We start from the raw sequence: 7,139 nt of genomic DNA on the forward strand, positions 1-7,139 counted from the left end.
ACTTTCCCCCGCACTCCCGCCTAGGCTTTCCATCAGGGAAGACAAGCAAAGGGATTCAATTAGAACCCAGGCGCTGCTGTCAGTTGGAGGAACTTCCCTGCACTCAGAATTCCAGAACACATTCTTAGGTGTGGGAGAGATGTGCAGCCCCACTGCACCCAGATGAATGCAGGAAAAGGTGTTCCCTTTAGGGAGAAGTCCTCTAAGTACTTCCTCAATGGATCAGGGGGCACTCACTGCTACGTGGCCTCCAAGCCCAACCCCCAGCTTTCCCTCATGGCCTGGCCTAAAAGAACACTCAGGGAACAGAAGCTAAGGGATACTAATAGAATCCAGGTGCTGCTGTCAGTTTGAGGAACTTCCCCACACTCAGAATACCAGAACACATCTTCGTGTGTGTGCTGGATGTAGGGAAACAGTCAAAGCATCTTTCAGGGGGCACATTTATTCCATGGTTGTGGGTTGTAGTTTAAAAACCCACATCCCATGGATAGGCTCTCGCTTATACTTGGTTTAGAGCCCAAACCCCCACTTTCCCCCACTCTCCAGCCTAGGCATGCCATCAGGGAAGACAAGCTAAGGGATTCTTTTAGAACCCAGGCGCTGCTGTCATTTGGAGGAGCCTCCCCACAATCAGGATACCTGAGCACGTCTCCGTGTGTGTGCTGGAGGTGGGGAAACAGATTCCACGCATCTTTATGGGGCACAGGTGTTCCAAGGTTGGGGAAGTAGTTTAAAACCCTCCACTACCCACAGAGATGCACTCGCTAATACTTGGCTTTAGAGCCCATCGCCCACCATCGCTTACTGCTAGGCCTAGCAAAACACTTAGGGAAGTCAAGCTAAGGGATTCTATTACAACCCAGGTGCTGCTGTCTGTTGGAGGAACCTCCCCACACTCAGAACCCCAGAACACTTCTTCCTGTGTGTGCTGGACGTGGGGAAACATAGCACACGCATTTTTCAGGGGTCACAGTAATTCCCAAGTTGTGGGTTGTAGTTTAAACATCTCCACTACCCATGGAGAGGCACACGCTAATACTTAGTTTTAGATCCCAAATCCCACTTTCAACCACACACTGGCCTAGGCAAACCATCAGGGAAGACAAGCAAAGGGATTCTATTCAAACCAAGACGCTGATGTCAGTTGGAGGAACTACCCCACCCTCAGGATACTGGAACCCAACCTTGTGTGGTGGGGAGATTTGAAGCCCCACTCCACGCAGATGAATGGGTGCTCAGGTGTTTCCCTTTATGGAGAATTCATCTAAATACTTCCTCAGTCCATCGGGGACACTCGCTACTATTTGGCCTCAAAGCCCAACCCCCAGGTTTCTCTCAGAGTCAGTCCTAGGGAAACACTCAGGGATTACAAGCTAAGGGATTCTATTAGAACCCAGCCGCTTCTGTCACCTGAAATTGCCAGCCCACACTCAGGATAGCAGAAAACTTCTTCATGTGTGTTCTGGTGGTGGGGATACAGAGTCCACGCTTTTTTCAAGGAGCACAGGTATTCCCATGTTGTGGGCTTTTGGTTAATAACCTCCAAATCCCATGGAGAAGCACTCGCTAATACTTGGATTTAGAGCCCAACCCACCCTTTCCCCAGCACTCCGTATCAGGCAACCAAACAGGGTAGACAAGTTAAGCGATTTTATAAGAACCAAGGCCCTGCTCTCAGTTGGAGGAGGCTGCCCACTCTCAGGATAACTGTGCAAGTGTTCGTGTGTGTGCTGGAGGTGTGGAAACAGACTCCACGGATCTTTATGGGGGCACAGGTGTTCCCAGGTTAGGGATGTAGTTTAAACACCTCCACAAACCATAGAGAGGTCATCGCAAATACTTGGTTTTGGAGCCCAAACCACACTTTCCCCCGCACTCCCGCCTAGGATTTCCATCAGGGAACACAAGCAAAGGGATTCAATTAGAACCCAGGCGCTGCTGTCAGTTGGAGGAACTTCCCTGCACTCAGAATTCCAGAACACATTCTTAGGTGTGGGAGAGATGTGCAGCCACACTGCACCCAGATGAATGCAGGAAAAGGTGTTCCGTTTAGGGAGAAGTCCTCTAAGTACTTCCTCAATGGATCACGGGGCACTCACTGCTACGTGGCTTCCACGCCCAACCCCCAGATTTCCCTCATGGCCTGGTCTAACAAAACACTAAGGGAACAGAAGCTAAGGGATACTAATAGAATCCAGGTGCTGCTGTCAGTTTGAGGAACTTCCCCACACTCAGAATACCAGAACACATCTTCGTGTGTGTGCTGGATGTAGGGAAACAGTCAAAGCATCTTTCAGGGGGCACATTTATTCCATGGTTGTGGGTTGTAGGTTAAAAACCCACATCCCATGGATAGGCTCTCGCTTATACTTGGTTTAGAGCCCAACCCCCACTTTCCCCCACTCTCCAGCCTAGCCATGCCATCAGGGAAGACAAGCTAAGGGATTCTTTTAGAACCCAGGCGCTGCTGTCATTTGGAGGAGCCTCCCCACAATCAGGATACCTGAGCACGTCTCCGTGTGTGTGCTGGAGGTGGGGAAACAAATTCCACGTATCTTTATGGGGCACAGGTGTTCCAAGGTTGGGGAAGTAGTTTAAAACCCTCCACTACCCACAGAGATGCACTCGCTAATACTTGGCTTTAGAGCTCATCCCCCACCATCGCTTACTGCTAGGCCTAGGGAAACACTTAGGGAAGTCAAGCTAAGGGATTCTATTACAACCCAGGTGCTGCTGTCTGTTGGAGGAACCTCCCCACACTCAGAACCCCAGAACACTTCTTCCTGTGTGTGCTGGACGTGGGGAAACATAGCACACGCATTTTTCAGGGGTCACAGTAATTCCCAAGTTGTGGGTTGTAGTTTAAACATCTCCACTACCCATGGAGAGGCACACGCTAATACTTAGTTTTAGATCCCAAATCCCACTTTCAACCACACACTGGCCTAGGCAAACCATCAGGGAAGACAAGCAAAGGGATTCTATTCAAACCAAGACGCTGATGTCAGTTGGAGGAACTACCCCAACCTCAGCTTACTGGAACCCAACCTTGTGTGGTGGGGAGATTTGAAGCCCCACTCCACGCAGATGAATGGGTGCTCAGGTGTTTCCCTTTATGGAGAATTCATCTAAATACTTCCTCAGTCCATCGGGGACACTCGCTACTATTTGGCCTCAAAGCCCAACCCCCAGGTTTCTCTCAGAGTCAGCCCTAGGGAAACACTCAGGGATTACAAGCTAAGGGATTCTATTAGAACCCAGCCGCTTCTGTCACATGAAATTGCCAGCCCACACTCAGGATAGCAGAAAACTTCTTCATGTGTGTTCTGGTGGTGGGGATACAGAGTCCATGCTTTTTTCAAGGAGCACAGGTATTCCCATGTTGTGGGCTTTTGGTTAATAACCTCCAAATCCCATGGAGAAGCACTCGCTAATACTTGGATTTAGAGCCCAACCCACCCTTTCCCCAGCACTCCGTATCAGGCAACCAAACAGGGTAGACAAGTTAAGCGATTTTATAAGAACCAAGGCCCTGCTCTCAGTTGGAGGAGGCTGCCCACTCTCAGGATAACAGTGCAAGTGTTCGTGTGTGTGCTGGAGGTGTGGAAACAGACTCCACGGATCTTTATGGGGGCACAGGTGTTCCCAGGTTAGGGATGTAGTTTAAACACCTCCACAAACCATAGAGAGGTCATCGCAAATACTTGGTTTTGGAGCCCAAACCACACTTTCCCCCGCACTCCCGCCTAGGCTTTCCATCAGGGAAGACAAGCAAAGGGATTCAATTAGAACCCAGGCGCTGCTGTCAGTTGGAGGAACTTCCCTGCACTCAGAATTCCAGAACACATTCTTAGGTGTGGGAGAGATGTGCAGCCCCACTGCACCCAGATGAATGCAGGAAAAGGTGTTCCGTTTAGGGAGAAGTCCTCTAAGAACTTCCTCAATGGATCAGGGGGCACTCACTGCTACGTGGCCTCCAAGCCCAACCCCCAGCTTTCCCTCATGGCCTGGCCTAAAAGAACACTCAGGGAACAGAAGCTAAGGGATACTAATAGAATCCAGGTGCTGCTGTCAGTTTGAGGAACTTCCCCACACTCAGAATACAAGAACACATCTTCGTGTGTGTGCTGGATGTAGGGAAACAGTCAAAGCATCTTTCAGGGGGCACATTTATTCCATGGTTGTGGTTTGTAGGTTAAAAACCCACATCCCATGCATAGGCTCTCGCTTATACTTGGTTTAGAGCCCAACCCCCACTTTCCCCCACTCTCCAGCCTAACCATGCCATCAGGGAAGACAAGCTAAGGGATTCTTTTAGAACCCAGGCGCTGCTGTCATTTGGAGGAGCCTCCCCACAATCAGGATACCTGAGCCCGTCTCCGTGTGTGTGCAGGAGGTGGGGAAACAGATTCCACGCATCTTTATGGGGCACAGGTGTTCCAAGGTTGGGGAAGTAGTTTAAAACCCTCCACTACCCACAGAGATGCACTCGCTAATACTTGGCTTTAGAGCCCATCCCCCACCATCGCTTACTGCTAGGCCTAGGAAAACACTTAGGGAAGTCAAGCTAAGGGATTCTATTACAACCCAGGTGCTGCTGTCTGTTGGAGGAACCTCCCCACACTCAGAACCCCAGAACACTTCTTCCTGTGTGTGCTGGACGTGGGGAAACATAGCACACGCATTTTTCAGGGGTCACAGTAATTCCCAAGTTGTGGGTTGTAGTTTAAACATCTCCAATACCCATGGAGAGGCACACGCTAATACTTAGTTTTAGATCCCAAATCCCACTTTCAACCACACACTGGCCTAGCAAACCATCAGGAAAGATAAGGAAAGGGATTCTATTAAAACCAAGATGCTGATGTCAGTTGGAGGAACTACCCCACCTTCAGGATACTGGAACCCAACCTTGTGTGGTGGGGAGTTTTGAAGCCCCACTCCACGCAGACGAATGGTGCTCAGGTGTTTCCCTTTATGGAGAATTCATCTAAATACTTCCTCAGTCCATCGGGGACACTCGCTACTATTTGGCCTCAAAGCCCAACCCCCAGGTTTCTCTCAGAGTCAGCCCTAGGGAAACACTCAGGGATTACAAGCTAAGGGATTCTATTAGAACCCAGCCGCTTCTGTCACCTGAAATTGCCAGCCCACACTCAGGATAGCAGAAAACTTCTTCAAGTGTGTTCTGGTGGTGGGGATACAGAGTCCATGCTTTTTTCAAGGAGCACAGGTATTCCCATGTTGTGGGCTTTTGGTTAATAACCTCCAAATCCCATGGAGAAGCACTCGCTAATACTTGGATTTAGAGCCCAACCCACCCTTTCCCCAGCACTCCGTATCAGGCAACCAAACAGGGTAGACAAGTTAAGCGATTTTATAAGAACCAAGGCCCTGCTCTCAGTTGGAGGAGGCTGCCCACTCTCAGGATAACTGTGCAAGTGTTCGTGTGTGTGCTGGAGGTGTGGAAACAGACTCCACGGATCTTTATGGGGGCACAGGTGTTCCCAGGTTAGGGATGTAGTTTAAACACCTCCACAAACCATAGAGAGGTCATCGCAAATACTTGGTTTTGGAGCCCAAACCACACTTTCCCCCGCACTCCCGCCTAGGCTTTCCATCAGGGAAGACAAGCAAAGGGATTCAATTAGAACCCAGGCGCTGCTGTCAGTTGGAGGAACTTCCCTGCACTCAGAATTCCAGAACACATTCTTAGGTGTGGGAGAGATGTGCAGCCCCACTGCACCCAGATGAATGCAGGAAAAGGTGTTCCGTTTAGGGAGAAGTCCTCTAAGAACATCCTCAATGGATCAGGGGGCACTCACTGCTACGTGGCCTCCAAGCCCAACCCCCAGTTTTCCCTCATGGCCTGGCCTAAAAGAACACTCAGGGAACAGAAGCTAAGGGATACTAATAGAATCCAGGTGCTGCTGTCAGTTTGAGGAACTTCCCCACACTCAGAATACAAGAACACATCTTCGTGTGTGTGCTGGATGTAGGGAAACAGTCAAAGCATCTTTCAGGGGGCACATTTATTCCATGGTTGTGGTTTGTAGGTTAAAAACCCACATCCCATGGATAGGCTCTCGCTTATACTTGGTTTAGGGCCCAACCCCCACTTTCCCCCACTCTCCAGCCTAGGCATGCCATCAGGGAAGACAAGCTAAGGGATTCTTTTAGAACCCAGGCGCTGCTGTCATTTGGAGGAGCCTCCCCACAATCAGGATACCTGAGCACGTCTTCGTGTGTGTGCTGGAGGTGGGGAAACAGATTCCACGCATCTTTATGGGGCACAGGTGTTCCAAGGTTGGGGAAGTAGTTTAAAACCCTCCACTACCCACAGAGATGCACTCGCTAATACTTGGCTTTAGAGCCCATCCCCCACCATCACTTAGTGGTAGGCCTAGGAAAACACTTAGGGAAGTCAAGCTAAGGGATTCTATTACAACCCAGGTGCTGCTGTCTGTTGGAGGAACCTCCCCACACTCAGAACCCCAGAAAACTTCTTCCTGTGTGTGCTGGACGTGGGGAAACATAGCACACGCATTTTTCAGGGGTCACAGTAATTCCCAAATTGTGGGTTGTAGTTTAAACACCTCCACTACCCATGGAGAGGCACACGCTAATACTTAGTTTTAGATCCCAAATCCCACTTTCAACCACACACTGGCCTAGGCAAACCATCAGGGAAGACAAGCAAAGGGATTCTATTCAAACCAAGACGCTGATGTCAGTTGGAGGAACTACCCCACCCTCAGGATACTGGAACCCAACCTTGTGTGGTGGGGAGATTTGAAGCCCCACTCCACGCAGATGAATGGGTGCTCAGATGTTTCCCTTTATGGAGAATTCATCTAAATACTTCCTCAGTCCATCGGGGCACTCGCTACTATTTGGCCTCAAAGCCCAACCCCCAGGTTTCTCTCAGAGTCAGTCCTAGGGAAACACTCAGGGATTACAAGCTAAGGGATTCTATTAGAACCCAGCCGCTTCTGTCACCTGAAATTGCCAGCCCACACTCAGGATAGCAGAAAACTTCTTCATGTGTGTTCTGGTGGTGGGGATACAGAGTCCACGCTTTTTTCAAGGAGCACAGGTATTCCCATGTTGTGGGCTTTTGGTTAATAACCTCCAAA

Source organism: Vicugna pacos, unplaced genomic scaffold (genome assembly GCF_048564905.1).
Source record: "Vicugna pacos unplaced genomic scaffold, VicPac4 scaffold_20, whole genome shotgun sequence".
NCBI lineage: Eukaryota > Metazoa > Chordata > Mammalia > Artiodactyla > Camelidae > Vicugna > Vicugna pacos.